The sequence below is a fragment of the Thamnophis elegans genome, chromosome 7, assembly GCF_009769535.1.
Source record: "Thamnophis elegans isolate rThaEle1 chromosome 7, rThaEle1.pri, whole genome shotgun sequence".
Lineage (NCBI taxonomy): Eukaryota > Metazoa > Chordata > Lepidosauria > Squamata > Colubridae > Thamnophis > Thamnophis elegans.
In genome coordinates, this window is record NC_045547.1 from 12,308,915 (window position 1) to 12,326,057 (window position 17,143).

A 17,143-nucleotide genomic window follows, 5' to 3' on the forward strand; every position below is an offset into this window, starting at 1 on the left:
GTAATTTAAGGTGGTTCTGACAAGTGTTGTCGGCATCTTCATATCCGGTCACATGGGCGGCAAGCCACACCCATCCAGTCACATGGGTGGCAAGCAACTCCCACAAAGGAGGCCACACTCACAGAGTAGGTTCGAACAATTTTTGAAACCCACCACTGCTTAATACCCAAAGAACTAGACGGGTCTAACACTGTATTTTTGGAGCTCCCAATGCTTGCCAAGATAATGGTTGGAGAATATTTTGCCTTTTCTAGAAAAGATTTCATCGAGTCTCCCAGACTCAACTTCTCAGAAGATAGGTTGATTTCAAGTAACTCTGCAGTGAGACCAAGAGATTAAGAAACATTATTGCTTGGGTTAAGGCATTTCCATGACTGAATAGGAGAGCAAGAGAGATGTGCATCCAGAGTTGGATAAATCCAGCAGACAAAACTTAAAATCCAATGGAGAAGTTCCAAGTTGAGGAAGAAACTTCCTTGTGAGTCAAAGCTGCTCAGATGTTGAGAAATATAAGTTATCTGAACTTTTGGACTCTGAATTATATATTCACAGCAAATATTTTGTTCGTTCCTTACTCATTTTTAATTTAGATCTCCCCGTGCAAAAGGGTAAGTGAGTTAAGTTTACAGTCTTTTGTGCCTATAGTGGTGGTTATAAGTGCTCCAGATTGCTCACAAATCAGATGTGATTAATATAGGCAGAAGATGGTATGAAGATAAAGCACAGAAGAATTCATCCGCTTACATGTGCAGAACGCTGATTATAAATTGGATGAATTTCTATCACCATGGCAGGATAACCCTGAACTGCATTGTATCTAATCAGAAATGTTATGCTCAAAATCCTAAGAGAATGAATATAGATTTAAAATAAGTTGGCCTTCAGTGAAATTGGAGGTCAGGAAATTGTGTGCCCTGTACCTATGAAAATGTTCAGAACAATGAAATAAGAGAATTGGCAGGGGCCAATACATTCTTCATAAATTCCTTTTTTAAAAAAAAAGTCTGATTGGGTTTAATTTTGAGTTTTACTTATTTTTATGGATTGTTTTTAATTGCATGTGCTGCATTTGTTTATTTACTTATTTAGACTCTATTTTACTATAATGGATTGTGAGCCAATCCTTGAAAAGCTATGCCAGAGGGAAAGGCACAATGTGTTTGCATAAATAAAAGATATTCAGCACAAATAAAATTCCATTATGTGCTAAGGAGAGCTGAATCCCATTGCCCCTAGAATTAAGCAAAACTGACTTAATTTTTTTTTATTGAGCAGATCATCAGCAATATCTTCTTAACATGGTCCTACTAACTTCAAAGCTACCTTTAGAACTATGTCATGCAGTCCTATGGGCAATGTTCTTCAAAGATTATTCTCTATTAGAGGTGTAAAATGTGTACACCCATGTAGGAATAACCTTTCTGTATGGCCATAAATAGACCCTCAAAGGCATAAGTGGATCAGAGAACAAGCTTAAAAGACCCATAGACCCAGCAGCATCTTTGGGAAATGCGTATTAAAAAGCAGTAATAGCGATAGTGGCTTCAATCAAAGTCCTGCCTTGTTTATGTGTGTTCCATGCACATGTACGAGGGTTGAAGTATTCTCATGCAGTTGTGCACCCCATCTTGTCTTAGACATCCCTATCATCTGGACACCTCTGGATCCCGTCTCCTAGCTTCTACCCCAAGAATCCAAATGGGGCAGAAGGATTTAGATTAGCCAGTCAATTCAATTTAAGTCCAGTGGTGGGTTTCAAAAATTGTTCGAACCTACTCTGTGGGTATGGCCTCCTTTGTGGGAGTGGCTTGCCACCCATGTGACCGGATGGGTGTGGCTTGCCGCCCATGTGACCAGATATGAAGATGTCGACGACACTTGTCAGAACCACCTTAAATTACCTCACACACAGCACTGGAATGCATAAGAATATGATGTAAACTTGTTTTTTGAAAGGCATCTTTGGTTTGCGTTAAAACAACTTCAACACACGCAATGTTCTGATTGTACCACAAACGCAGTAGTCATCCTTACCTTTCACAGAGGCCCTGAGTTTTATAAATATGAGCATGATAGTGTAGAATAATCATATCCAAGGACCAGTGGTGGGTTTCAAAAAATTTTGGAACTTCTTCTGTAGGTGTGGCCTGCTTTCCGGGTCCATGGTGGAACCTTTTCTAACTGGTTCGGTAGATTTGACGAACCGGTTATACCGAATAGGTGCAAACTGGTAGGAACCCACCTCTGGTATTAATGCTATATGCTAGATTGAGAAATTAAAACCAAGAGGAAGGTTGGATTAAGCAATAACTATTATCCCAACTTCTCAAGTGAAGTTCTAGGGCTATTTATGAATTTCATATAGGCCTTCCTAGTACTAGCCTAAAACGTTACCCCAATTACATCAGTTGACTCTCATAATAATAAACAATATTTGGGTTTTTCTTTTTGAAATAGCATGGGGAAAGAAAAATCTCCGGAAAAACATATTCTGAGGAAATATGACTTAGACTTGCATAAAAGCTAGTTCTCTTCAGAAGTAGGATATCCACTACCTTCTAGATCAGTAATGGTAAACCTTTTCAGTACCAAGTGCTGAAACTGGAGCACCTGTGCACACATGCATTCACACATGCGCCGGAACCCGGAAGAGAGCAGCTGGCCGGTGCGCATGCGTGCGGCAACCAGCTGCTCTTCCAGATTCCATCACATGCATGCATGCATGGAGTCGAGGTGGCACAGTGGTTAAATGCAGCACTGCAGGCTACTTCAGCTGACTGCAGTTATGCAGTTCGGCTGTTCAAATCTCACCGGCTCAGGGTTGACTCAGCCTTCCATCCTTCCGAGGTGGGTAAAATGAGGACCCGGATTGTTGGGGGTGATAGGCTGACTCTGTAAACCGCTTAGAGAGGGCTGAAAGCCCTATGAAGTGGTATGTAAGTCTAACTGCTATTGCTATTGCTATTGCTATGCTGGTCTGATGTGCATGCGCATGATGGAACCTGGAAGAGCATCTGGTGACAGCGTGCATACCCACAGAGAGAGCTCGCCATCACAGTTCTAGATTCTGACTTTAGAGTTGTTCAACAGGATGTAGAGCTATAAAAATAGAGAGGGGAACAATGCAGAGAGAGAAAAGATCGGTGAGTATAACCTCTATTTCTTAATTTTGTAAACAAGACAAAAATAGCGCTGACACCATGTCTGGAAGAATGTTTTTTCCAGGGACCTCTGAAGTGTCTAACAAGGGCACCCTTTCAATCAAGCTGGTTAGCAACATTCCAAACACATCCGTTTCCCCCCCTACACACACACACACACACACACACAAATGCCATATATTCAGTGGACAGTTCACTGTGTTTATCCCTGATGGATAAAAGGAAAGGAAAGTCTAAATCCATCCAAAAACCTTTTGCAATCATTATCTAGCCCTTGGGAGAGAGGCAAGTGCAGAATGTAGTTTAAATGGAGGATTAGTTTAAAATGGATTCCTTTCTCTATTATGATAAATCGGTACAAACTGGGAGAAAAAATTGATTTTAGAGCTTCCCGTGCAGAGGTTTGCAGAAGCCTGTGTAAGTGACCTGTTTTGAAAATGGTGTGCATGCATGTGCACACTCCAACAACAGTTATGCCTGATGTGATTATAAAGCTCTGTGTACATATTTTGCATGGTTGAGACTCCAGATTCAGTTCACAGTATTTTCAGCATAAGAATGTGTAGTTAGAAGTTTATAAAGTCGCTTCTAGAAAATATTATTAATGCAGTACTTGAGTTACACAGAACTTCGTGTGGGCTCAACATCTTTGGGGAAAAATCAGGATTCTCTAGGTAGCAACAGATATACATACATACATACATACATACATACATACATACACACACACACACACACACACACACACACACACACAAAACCAAAGATATTTAAAATTATTAGGCGGAGCAATGGGATTGTGCAGTGAGCCAGAATACACAGTTGTGCTTGATTAGTTGGAGAATACTGGCTCCAGCGTGAGGCAATCTGCTCTGTGATTGGCTGAGCTGGGTGTGGAGGGGGAGTTCCCCCTTTTTCCCGCCTTTTTTCATCTGTGTGCCCTGTGGTTTACCTCATGATGCTCTTTTTTGCCTGATTATCTAGTTTGCTGTAAATATAGATGCAAAATGTATTCATTTATATAAAACTACAAGTTCATGTCAGCGTCTCTGGCTTCATTTGAACACATTATGTGCAATTATCTGACAAAACCTCTGGGGCATCAATCATACAATCTCAACAACCATCTTGACTTTTTTTGATCACTGCCTCTGCAGTGATCTTAAAAAATTCCTCTTAAAAAATTCCTCTAGAACTTGGCTCTAGAAAAGAAAAAGCTATATGATATTTTTTCTGAGTCAGTTATACAGCTTAAACACATTAAAATAGTGCATCTATATAGAATATAGGGACACGGGGGCTCCATGTCTAAGATGCTGAGCTTGTTGATCAGAAAGACAGGCAGTTCGGCGGTTCAAATCCCTACTGCCGTGTAACTGAGTGAGCTCCCATTACTTGTCCCAGCTTCTGCCAACCTAGCAGTTTGAAAGCACATTGAAAAATGCAAGTAAAAAAATAGGAATCACCTTTGGTGGGAAGGTAACAGTGTTCCGTGTGCCTTCAGTGTTTAGTCGTGCCAGCCACATGACCACAGAGACGTCTTCGGACAGCGCTGGCTCTTCGGCTTTGAAATGGAGATGAGCAACACCGCCTAGAGTCAGGAATGACTAGCACAGATATGAAAGAGGAACCTTTACCTTTATATAGAATATAGTAAACTGTTGGCAGAAAAAGACCCAATGTTCTATCAAGTTTGCTCTTTTCCTTTTTTAAAAAAATTTATTTATTTATCTATTATTTTTAACTATTATTTCTTTTCTTTTTTAATTTTTGTTGGATGATGGACATGTGTTTATCGCAAGCAAGTTTAAGATCAGTTACTGATGATTGACCCACTACCCCTGCTGAAAGTTGGTTCAAAGTTTCAACTATGTTTTCTGTAAAGTAATACTCTAACATTCCAAGAAATTACCCTTTCAACAAAACTCTTTTACTCACTGCCAACTTGTTTTCTTTTTTCTTATGTTGAAGATTTGTTTGTGGTAGAAATAGTAATAAACCTGCACTGAAAAAGGAAAAGATGAGCAATTTTTTCCTCTTTCACCCATTGCTCTGATATGATCAGCAATAAATTAGCATCAAATGGGAGAAAATACTTCCCTGAATCCTGCTAGGATAGACTTATTCTCCCCTTTCCCAAATGAGCAATTACAATCTTATTTTCATATCCATTATAATGTATGAACTGAATGATCAGACTATCCATTTATCCACAAATATCTGTTTAATTTTAAAACCAATAAGGAACATTGTTGGAGCGGTTGCAAAGGTCAAAGAATGCTAAGTACGGTCAAATGTCCTTACTATTTTGATGAAAATTCCCAGGGTGGTGGCCTAGCCTGAGAAATAAAAAAGGAAAAGAATCCAGAAAGAAAATAATAGCACATCATTTCTCTGTCCTTGCCAAGAAGACAATATGAAGATGTCCATGTAGTAAACCAGTAATGAAGCTCAACTCAAAGGTACTTTTAAAAATGGAACGACATTCTTTCTTCAGCCTTGTCTGTTCAATAGGCCAGTTTCATGCATTGAAGGCATTGTAAGAAGAATGCACAAAATCATCAGGTTTTAGTCATGTTGGACTACTTCCATGTTTGTTGCTGTTCTATGGACAGCTGGATTTTCTGTCCATTTCAGGAGCGACCAAGTAATGGAAATCCCACACTGTTAGTTTTATGTTCATCTGTTGGTTTTGTACTGAGCATGGATAAGATCAACATTTGAAATCCACTGGCCTTGATATATTTTAAAGAGGAGATTACATCTTGATTCTGAGAGGCTGGGGTGGAACAACATAAATTACATAATGCAACGTTGTGACTGACAGAAACTGCGCTAATGAGCAGAAAGGGCTTTCAACATGCTCATCCTTCATAGTCATTGTTGGAATTATGAAGGTTCTACCACCTAAGACTATTTTAATTAGCATGAGCATGGACCTCTTTGGACAGTTAGCCTTTCTTTCCAAAAATCCATTTCAAAATGGTGTCAGGCTATTGTCATAATCAAAATGGCAAAGTGATGGAATAACCTACTTAAAATGTCTGTGGCGTTAAAGCCACTGTGGCAAAAATCCTCTAATGACACATGTAATAAGCGCATTAACAGGAGAACTCCAACAGAGTGCTCAGCGATATCCGAAGAGACAATTCGGTGATAAAGGTTTACCTCAAGAGAGCAGTTTCCATAGACCTGGTCTAAAATTCCTGTCCTATAGCTTAAGCTATTAAACCCTGGGGTACATGAGTTAGTTTTATGTTCATCTGTTGGTTTTGTACTGAGCATGGATAAGATCAACATTTGAAATCCACTGGCCTTGATATATTTTAAAGAGGAGATTACATCTTGATTCTGAGAGGCTGGGGTGGAACAACATAAATTACATAATGCAACGTTCAACCAAAGTGAAGGCCTTTCAACTCCATTCTCAATGTATGCTTTAAGCATGTGTTTAATTATCCATGATATAATTAAAATGTAACTTTGCCTGGATCATGTCTTTAAAAGGATCATTTAATTTGATTCAGTGTTTCTAAGCTGTCCTAATAGATGATAATGTTAAGATCTGAGTATATTACTTTCATCATCTGATTATATTGTCATCATCATCATAATCAGTATGGTCATTATTATTAATACTTTTTTAAACGTTAGTGTATAAATAATGACAATAATGATAGCAATAGAAATAGCACTTAGACTCGTGATGGCAAACCTATGGCACATGTGCCAGAGGTGGCACGCAGCACCCTCTCTGTGGACACGCAAGCCGTCACCCCAGCTCAGCTCCAGCACGCATGTGCATGCAGCTCCCACTGGCCAGCTGGTCTTCAGGTCTCTGCTGAGCATGAACAGTGGGTGTGTGCAGGGTGGCCGTGTGCGCATGCAGGTGGGCAGGAGGCATGTGAGGGCGTGCGCATGTACGGGGGTGGGATGCATGCACCTGCCTTGAATTTGGGGGGTTTGGGTGCACTTTGGCCACTCGGTCTGGAAAAGGTTAGCCATCACTGACTTAGACTTATATACTGCTCCATAGTGCTTTACAATACTCTCTGAGCAATTTATAAATGTCAGCATATTGCCCACATATCTGAGTCCTCATTTTACCAACTTCAGAAGGATGGAAGGCTGAGTCAACCTTGAGCCGGTCAAGACTGAACTCCTGGCTGCGGGGAGAGTCAGCCTGCGATACTTCATTCTGACAACTGCACCACAACTGCATCCTATGATAATGGTGGTATTGATGATGCTATAATGTTTGTGTGTGTGTGTGTGTGTGTGTGTGTGTAGTGTGTACGTGTGTGTAATATGTATGTTTACATGTATTTCTATATGTATATGTTTATATGCTGGTCTTGTTGTATTTGGGTCTTTTCCCATGCAAGATTGAGATTGTCTTGGCAATCTCAATCTTACATGGGAAAAGACCAGAGGTGGGTTCCTACCAGTTCTCACCTATTCAGTAGAACCGGTTCGTCAAATCTACTGAACCGATTAGAAGAGGTTCCACCAGTGGACCCGGAAAGCAGGCCACACCTACAGAAGAGGTTCCCAAAAATTTTGAAACCCACCACTGGCAAGGATATATACACACACACACATACATACATACATACATACATACACACACACACACACACACACACACATATAAGAATGAACAATTTATAAATTAACTTTCCCAAATAAATATCTACTTTGTGTCAAAGGTCTCCATTTTTAAAAAAGTTAATGGATGTAACTGAATATTTTAGATGTTAAAATCATGTTCACAAAATGGTGGCCATGAGAGAGGGGAGTGGCCATTAAAGAAACAGGCCATTGCCAGAGTGTTAAACGCAGAATTGGTTTGCAGTGACCAGACCCACCATTTTAATTTCTAAGAAAGTCACTTGGACATACTGTAGATGGGGCCTGGAAGGAGTGTAGTACAGTCAGGGTCTCTTTGCTGCTTGTGCTTTGTGTAAAAAAAAAAAAAAACAGCTTACCATTAATTTTGTTTTAATTTATGAAATACACACACACTATAATTTAAAACAAATGTGTGTATGTATGTATGTGTGTGTATATATTTGTTTTCTGACGAATACATACATACCAGGGGTGGGTTTCAACCGGTTCGCGGCAGTCCCTGCGAACCGGTTGGTCGCCGAACCCGGAAGTAAGTAACTTCCGGGAACGGCGAAGGGCCCCCCCCCCACGCCCGCTCTTTACCCAGTTTTGACTAATTCTGCGCTTCTACGCATGCGCAGGACGCATACAGTCCAGGAGCAGCTGGAGCATCGCACAGACGCGAGTACGCATGTGCGCGCTGCGTGCGCGAGGACGCCGCGTGAGTGCGCGAGGATGCTGCGTGCGTGCGCGAGGACACCGTGTGCGTGCGCGAGGACGCCGCGTGCATGCGCGAGGACGCCGCGTGCATGCGCGAGGACACCGCGTGCGTGCGCGAGGACGCCGGGTGCGTGCGCGAGGACGCCGCCGGCCTCGTTCCAACCGAACCGGTTGGAACGGGGCGAGAAACCCACCCCTGATACATACATACATACATACATACATACATACATACATACATGTATATATATTGTCTTAATTCATCCCTGTATATATTAAAATATAATGTGTGTATACACACAAACACATGCACATAAACAAAGAGCTTGGTGAGTGCACACTGTGCACTGTGAGTGCTCCTAGATTGGAGAAGGACTTTTGTGGTGTCTCTCTCTCTCTTGCATTGCCAAAAGAAATTGAGAACGGTCACAGCACAGAAGGGAAAAATAAAGAGATCTTAGCTGCCAGTTGATGTTAGATTAAATTAGACTGCAATGATGATCATGTGCCTTCACAAAAGGCATTTTGTAACATTAAGATTTTTTTGCTAATTGAATGAACACATTACCATGCACAAGGATGCTAGTGAAGGTTGAAAAGGACAAATCAACTATTCTCATACATCACCATAATTATGCAGCCCCATGTTCGAACAATTACATTTATGTAGACCCACTGTTAAAATCAATGTTTCTTGTACAGCTAGTCCTTAATCAATGAAATCAGTCAATTTACCATGGTCACATCCTTCTTCTTAATTAAGACAGTGATATCTCTGGAGCACAGGGTTTCAAAGAGATAAATAAGTACGGAGGTTGGGAAATGTCAAAGAGGTCTCTATCTCTGATTTTACTTGCAACTAACTTGGAAAGAAATGAGATGGTTGCCTCCGTTCAAGGAAGCGTCACAATCTTCTAAAGAGATGGCTTAGCATTCATTAAGGAAAGAGCAGGTAGTGGTGTCTGACAGAAACTGCGCTAATGAGCAGAAAGGGCTTTCAACATGCTCATCCTTCATAGTCATTGTTGGAATTATGAAGGTTCTACCACCTAAGACTATTTTAATTAGCATGAGCATGGACCTCTTTGGACAGTTAGCCTTTCTTTCCAAAAATCCATTTCAAAATGGTGTCAGGCTATTGTCATAATCAAAATGGCAAAGTGATGGAATAACCTACTTAAAATGTCTGTGGCGTTAAAGCCACTGTGGCAAAAATCCTCTAATGACACATGTAATAAGCGCATTAACAGGAGAACTCCAACAGAGTGCTCAGCGATATCCGAAGAGACAATTCGGTGATAAAGGTTTACCTCAAGAGAGCAGTTTCCATAGACCTGGTCTAAAATTCCTGTCCTATAGCTTAAGCTATTAAACCCTGGGGTACATGAGTGGCAATAGATTTTTTTTTTTGAGTTTTAAGAAATGCAGATTTTCCTGCCTTCGTTTCTTCCGAGTTCATATAAAGACTGATGAAGGAGAAGAAAAAATTCTTATAGGTGGAATGTCATGCTTAGACTTTGTTGTATGATAACTAATAGATATACATAAGTGCAATTGTTTGCATTGTATAATCATCTCCAGATGATCTCAATCTCTTTTGGTCTCCCAGGCAGTCGAGGCTTTGTGAAATTGGATAATGGGTGCAGTCAGGAACGTTTAGAGCCAAGGTGGCGCAGTGGTTAGGGTGCAGTACTGCAGGCCACTTCAGCTGACTGTTATCTGCAGTTCAGCGGTTCTAATCTCACCAGCTCAAGGTTGACTCAGCCTTCCATCCTTCTGAGGTGGGTGAAATGAGGACCCAGACTGTGGGGGCGATATGCTGACTCTGTAAACCGCTTAGAGAGGGCTGAAAGCCCTATGAAGCGGTATATAAGTCTAACTGCTATTGCTATTTAGGCTTAATGGAAAATGGTGTTTCTAAAATGAGAATAGCAGCCATTTCCATGTTCTCCAATGGTGAAGTAAGCTCAAAAACGTGGCAACATAAATTTGGAAGAAATTCCCAAGCATCTTCAAGAATAAGGAAACAATAGCAATAGCAATAGCAGTTAGACTTATATACCACTTCATTGGGCTTTCAGCCCTCTCTAAGCGGTTTACAGAGAGTCAGCATATTGCCCCCAACAATCCGGGTCCTCATTTTACCCACCTCGGAAGGATGGAAGGCTGAGTCAACCCTGAGCCGGTGAGATTTGAACCGCTGAACTGCTGATCTAGCAGTAGCCTGCAGTGCTGCATTTAACCACTGCGCCACCTCTTTCACATAGAAGCCTCTTTCACATAGAAACAAAAATGGTGAAAAAGTAGGTGTTGCCCCAATATTTATCTACTTAGGAGAATTCAGGGAGTACTCAAGAATATTTCCTTGTACGCTGGAGATACTAAAAATTCAACATATGCTCTACATTAGTGTTTCTCAACCATGGGAAGACATGTGCACCAACTCCCAGAATTTCCCTCTCGGCATTTGGGGAATTGAAGTCAACGCGTATTCAAGTTGCCAAGTTTGAGAAATACTGATTTAGATAAGTACATAGAATGTCTTATGATCAGAGGCCAGAGTTCAAAATAAAGCATAAATAAAACAAAATAAAAATCAAAAGACAAAACAGAATAACGGGATTTGAATGTTACAATTAGGGGCATTCTGATCAGTTGGCAGTTGCAACAAAATTTGGCTACATTCAAGGAAACAAAAATTGTGCAGATCTGATAACACTTAACTATACATTAAAATATTGTGAATTTTCCAGGTATTTTATCTAGCAGGGGGTTATAACCCTCTTATAGAGGGTTCAGTATACAGGGCATGAACTATGGTTTCAATTGACCTTTATCTGCAGGGGCACAAACTTAGGTTATGGTCATAACTTATTGTAAGCCAACTGCATGTTCTACAAATGAGCATCACTTATTCTTCATACAGTGCAGTCACTTAGATCTCGGTAGATGTTGATCTTTTCATAAGTCGCCTTGGTTCTTTTCAGTGCATTTTTTTTGCTCAAAGAACCCTTTTTTTCCCAGGCTCTTCACGTGGACTTTAGTAGTTTAAGAATCTATTAGTCTGGTGTTTATTGGAAGAAAGCGTATTGAATTAGGTGGCTCTTCAAACTGGCATGACCAGAAGAGATTGGATTTCTATGAGTTCCCACTTGTGCTAAAGAATGGGTTATGATTTAGGATTCCTGCTGCTCAGTACATTTTATATTGCCTCATAGTTAGAGCAGAATAGTATTACTTTAGGCAGGGTTCACCATCGTTACAGCTGTTCTATGAGAAACAAGTCAAATGTCATTTTTCCAATATTGTCCTGTATCACTTCAGTGTATGTTCCTGTACACACACAAACACACGTATACGCGCACACACAATGTCATGACCTTTACCTGAGTAAAACAGTGCATTGTAGAGCAATATTTTTTAACCTAGGTACCTCAAATGGGCTAACCTATAGAGGGTGTCCAAAATCAGGCACCCATAACTCTTGAGGGAATGAACTTTGGATGAGAGTCGAGGTGGCGCAGTGGTTAAATGCATCACTGCAGGCTACTTCAGCTGACTGCAGTTCTGCAGTTTGGCTGTTCAAATCTCACCGGCTCAGGGTTGACTCAGCCTTCCATCCTGCCGAGGTGGGTAAAATGAGGACACGGATTGTTGTTGGGGGCAATATGCTGACTCTGTAAACTGCTTAGAGAGGGCTGAAAGCCCTATGAAGCGGTATATAAGTCTAACTGCTATTGCTATTGCTAATTTTCAATATTCCATAACAGTTTCCCAGTCAATCTTGGAGCTGGATAGCACTTATAATAGATAGAAGACCTCTAGGATGTCTTGAGGCATTAGCTAGAATGGAAAGTTGTATCAACATCTCCAAAGATGACAAGAACAGTCCACTTTTGTCTCTGGTCCTAGCTTCTAGCACAGTGGTGGATTCGGGCGGTACGCCCCAGTATGCGTGTACCAGTGCCTGCCGGAAGCAGCAGCCACCATACCAGAACGGTGCTTTGGAGGGCCTGCCCTCCCGCCCTTGTTCTTTACCTGTATTTGATGGAAACGGGCCATTTGGGAACTCGTGTGTAGTGTACGGTCCCTGTGCGATGCTCCGCCGAGCAGCTGGAGCATCGTAGGTGGTAGTTGCGCATGTGTACACAGCACATGTGCCCATGGTGGACACCCGGTCCCGTCACAGCGTACCGGTTGCAACAGGATCCAAAACCCACCACTGCTCTAGCATCATAACCAGTGGCTCTCTTATCATTCAGCCATGTCTTTTTCTAATCACTCTTTTACTCTATCACATTAGGTGTTTCAGTCAAGATCAGGAAATCCCTTTTTCAACCATGTTTGCTCCTAACTTTGACTTAGGACTAGAGATGTGCAGCTATTCGGGTCCAAGGCAGGAAAGATTATTTGGAAAAGTCCTGGGTATCCTTTTCAGTTAACACCTCCTTTCTTGTCCTCCAATCCATGGCTGGGGAATTCTGGGTCTTGACTCCCACACCTCTTAAAATTTCTGAGTTTTAGAAACAATGTTCTAATAGTGCCTGCACAGACCCAGGAAAATATGTCCCAATATCTCAGGATCTACCACAAAGAAGAGGGAGTCAACCTATTCTCCAAACCACTTGAAGGCAGGTCACAAAGCAATGGATGGAAACTAATTAAGGACAGAACCAACCTAGAACTAAGGAGAATTTCCTTGACAATTAGAATTAATCAGTGGAACAACTTGCCTCAATATGTTGTAGAGATTGGACAACCATTTCCCTGAAATGGTATGGGATTTTCTGCTTGGGCAGGGAGTTGAACTAGAAGACCTCCAAGGTCCCTTCCAACTCTATCCTTCTGTTATTCTGTTATATATGTTTGGGTTCCAGGATGCATTAAGGAGTTAGTGACAGGAAGCTTCGTCACCCCTTGTTGCAAGTTCCTTCACTGAAATGTCTGTTTTCCTAGGATTGTGCAGCCATTGTATAACTCCAGGGAAATGTGCCAACCAACACAAGGAGTGGGGTGGATGCTCCTTCCAACATGTCTTTTCATTTCAAATCCACAAAGCCGTATATCATAACTTAGAAGAGACAGTCATATGCATCGCACCACCAGCTAACCAAGACTTTTTCGCCTTACTATGTTGTGCCGATTCAACCCATATGCTTGGTTTATGATTCAGTCATAAATCCAGAAAATTGTGTTCAGTCATGCAAATCCAGAAAATTGTGTTGAGTAAGACCGGTGGTGGCTAATGCGGATATTCATTTTCTTTCACAGTCTCTTTAAATTTCTTTATTCTCTGTAAATTTCACTTGCATTCGTATTCTATGTGCATATTGCATTAGAGATCAGCCTCTTGTCAAGAATGTTATTTTATTTTATTTTAGCTTTTTTTAAAAAAAAAAATACACGTAGGCAAAATGGAGACGAGAATGGGGAGGGGATAATCCCCTCTCTTGGCCCGACTGTCATTCTCAGCCATCTGAGTTTTGAGTTAGGAGGATTGGCAGCAAATTGAAAGTACCTCAGTGCTCCAGAGACATCTGTTATGGTATCTGTTCCCAAACACAATAATACCCAAATGCCAAAACTTATTATTTCCCGGTTATTGTATTATTTATTTGTTATTTAATAATAAATATATTATCTACTATGGTTATTGTAAGGATGATAGAAGGGCTTAAAACTCAATACACACAATTTGCATTCCAGTTCCTATTACAAGAGGGAAGAATTGATGGTGGTTAGGGAGAGAGGCTACCTACAAAATGGCCACCACTTGTGCTGCCTTGCCCATTTAAGGCCGCTAGTCAGCATAGCAACTGTTGCAGTGGTGGGTTTCAAAAATTGTTCGAACCTACTCTGTGGGTGTGGCCTCCTTTGTGGGAGTGGCTTGCCATCCATGTGACTGGATGGGAGTGGCTTGCCGCCCATGTGACCGGATATGAAGATGCTGACGATACTTGTCAGAACCACCTTAAATTACCTCACACACAGCACTGGAATGCATAAGAATATGATGTAAACTTGTTTTTTAAAAGGCATCTTTGGTTTGCGTTAAAACAACTTCAACACACGCAATGTTCTGATTGCACCACAAATGCAGTAGTCATCCTTACCTTTCACAGAGGCACTGAGTTTTATAAATATGAACATGATAGTGTAGAATAATCATATCCAAGGACCAGTGGTGGCTTTCAAAAATTTTTGGAACCTCTTCTGTAGGTGTGGCCTGCTTTCTGGGTCCACTGGTGGAACCTCTTCTAACCGGTTCGGTAGATTTGACGAACCGGTTCTACCGAATAGGTGTGAATTGGTAGGAACCCACTTCTGAACTGTTGACTATAAAAAGCTGAGCAGAGAGGCAGTTGGGTATAATGGTGTTGATGTGTGAGAGAGAGACAGGGAAGGGGGGGGCAGAGGTGGTATTCATCAGGTTCTGACCAGTTCTGGAGAACCAGTAGCAGAAATTTTGAGCAGTTCAGTTCTTTTATATGGTAGCTGAGAGGATTTCACAGGTGACTGTTTTCAACTTAAATGGGCCATTTGTGAGAGTTTGCTCCTTTCTCTTTGGGATCTTTGTTCCATGCTGGTAGGAGACTGGGAACATGTGTTATCCAAATTCCACCAGAGAACCACCCCAAGGAGGTGCAGAAATACCTAGGATGGTACACAAAGGAGATCATGGCATGGAGCTGTTGGAAGAAATGTCCTTCTGGGTTCGGCTCCAAGTGGGGAAAAAGACACTGGAGACACGGAGGCTGCTTGGAAAGATGGTTTTAATGGTGGACAGGACCACATGGCTTGAGTCCTGAACAGAAAAGGTGATCACATGCTTCAATGTTGGTGGAGAAGAGGAGGGAAGGTAAGGAAGGAAGAGAAGCTGAGTCCCTGGTTTTATGCCCTTTCTGGCCTTTGATCTTGAGCTTGTATTCTGATTGGTTGTCAGACTCCCATGGGTCCATGCAGGGGCAACTCTCTAGGCTGCGTTTTGAATCCCGGTTTGGTTGAGTTCTCAGATGCCATGTGGCGAGTTGGGTAAAAGGGCCAATATTATCACACCTTAATCCCATCACTCTGGAGCTGAGGGAAGAGCTCCTTATTATGTAAAGTGGATTAGCTCAGGCTTTAATGGCTCGTTGACAAAGAGGGATGGGCAGGAAGCTGTAGACAGCTATTCTGTCTTTTAAAACATGTTTCTTACTTTTCACATCCAGAGAAATATTCTGCCTTTTCAATATTTCCTAGGATATTTCATTTTTCTGGGAGAGGGCTGGGTGATAACTTCCTACAGAGCATAAGGTGAAGGAAAGTGACATTTAAAAAAAAAAGCTTTGAAAAGTGAATAACATAGGTGAGTTGAGAAGTGACAACTCACTTGTGAATAGTAAACAGAAGAGAGACCTTTATGAGATACCAAAAGAAACAACTATGAAATGGAGAGAAGAGAAAGCAGCTGAGAGGAGGAAAGGAAAGGAAAATCAGAGATGGGCCTAGAAATTTGACCTAGCATGCATAGTAAGTGTAGAAAGGTTATGTTATGGCAATGAAGAACGCCAAATTAAAATGGAATGTCTCCCAAGTAAGTTTATCCATGTAAAAGTGGTCTCCAAAAATGATTTAAATTGTGCCTCTCAAACAATAACCACAGAGTGTATTTTTAAAAAAAAGAAAAAAAGGAAATTATGTTTCCAAACTTTTTTCCTCTAGATTTTTGTTTTCATATCAAGAGACTTTTAGCAGAAGCTCAAAACGATAAAATGGAACCTGAGATGAATTTATATGGGGCAGAAATGAGTATTAAATCAGGTTCCAAGTGGTGGAGGTTTTCTTTTTTTTTTTTTTAGAACTTTCTGTTGAAAAATCAAATTAAGTTTAAAAAATGAGGGAAGCTGGAGAGATTAAAGAAGATATTTTTCTAAATGTGAAGGCAGCTGTTCGACCATCTGTGCTTACCTGTTTGCTTCTTCCTCCACTAACAGAGAGAAGCCCTGGCTCTCTACCAACTTGTCTTGTTTCGAAACCAGTCTTGTCATGGATGGAATAGCCAATATATTTTCCCCTGCTTCTTTACACTATCATGAACAGCAAAGATGATCTCTCTCCAAAATACACTGAGCAATCTTCTCTTACAATCTCAAAAATGTAGCTTAATTCGACTGAAAATCAAAGGGAAATCTGTAATTATTTACAGGTCCTCAACATTCTCTCTGTTTTAGAAAAAGGTCTAACATGGTCAAATCATATGCTTGCCTAACAGTCTGCATGGATTTGCAGCACAGAAACTGAAAGCAGATCTCTCCCCCCCCCCCCCCGCACATATGTACCTATTTCAAAGAAGAGAGATACAGGCAGTGGTGTGATTCAAATGATTTAATAACCGGTTCTCTGCCCTAATGACTGGCTGGGTGGACGTAGTCATAAAGGGCGTGGCCAGGAGGTATGATAGGCAGCACTCGGCCTCCTGCACACCCCCGGGGAGCAAAAATGGGCTGTGATTCCTCTCCCTGCACCCTGTTTTGGGGCTAGTAGGCTTCCCTGCAGCCACCTAGGAGCAAAAATAGGGTGTGGGGGGCCTGGAAAGGGCGGGGCAGGAAGGGGTGGAGCCAACCAGCAATTTAACAACCTGTTCACCCGAACTAGTCCAAACCGGCTGA